This window comes from Pleurodeles waltl, chromosome 12, assembly GCF_031143425.1.
Source record: "Pleurodeles waltl isolate 20211129_DDA chromosome 12, aPleWal1.hap1.20221129, whole genome shotgun sequence".
Classification (NCBI taxonomy): domain Eukaryota; kingdom Metazoa; phylum Chordata; class Amphibia; order Caudata; family Salamandridae; genus Pleurodeles; species Pleurodeles waltl.
Window position 1 is genome coordinate 117,540,307 of NC_090451.1, and position 556 is coordinate 117,540,862.

A 556-nucleotide genomic window follows, 5' to 3' on the forward strand; every position below is an offset into this window, starting at 1 on the left:
GGCCGGTTAGCTCAGTTGGTTAGAGCGTGGTGCTAATAACGCCAAGGTCACGGGTTCGATCCCCGTACAGGCCAGGTTGCATTTTTTCTCTCAACTAAACTCTTTTTTTCTCATTTAATCAAGCTCTTATAAATCCATACACTCTGTTGCTCCAGTATACGTTCACTTTCCATTAGTCCTTCTTTTGCCACTGCTGACCAAAGCTCAAGCCGGCAGCGCCAGTAGAACAACACAAGTGCAAGGGATTGTCTCTCCAAGATGGAGACACTGCCTCAGACTATGTCTCGTGAGAGGTGGAGGGAGACCAAGAGCCGATTATTAGATGCGTGGGGATAAGAGGAACATTACTCAGGTGAACAGATTCTGGATAGTGATGCTATAGCTAGGATCAGCAACGTTACAGGGGAAAGGATAGGAAAATAATTAGGTGACAGAAGTATAGAAGTGGCTACAAGGGGGTGTGTCTCTCAAGAGGGCCGAAAGATACACTGAAGGCGAAGGTGAAGTGAAAGAAGAAAGAAAGATCAAAGGAAGTCGACAGTGATTGAGAGAAAAC

At 45.9% G+C, this 556-nt stretch overlaps 1 non-coding gene across 1 annotated transcript; it reads left to right on the top strand.

Annotated features, from left to right (window-relative positions):
- TRNAI-AAU (transfer RNA isoleucine (anticodon AAU)) lies at window positions 1-74 on the top strand. Its single transcript has one exon. It is a non-coding gene; the product is annotated as a tRNA-Ile (tRNA).
- The last annotated feature ends 482 nt before the right edge of the window (window positions 75-556 follow it).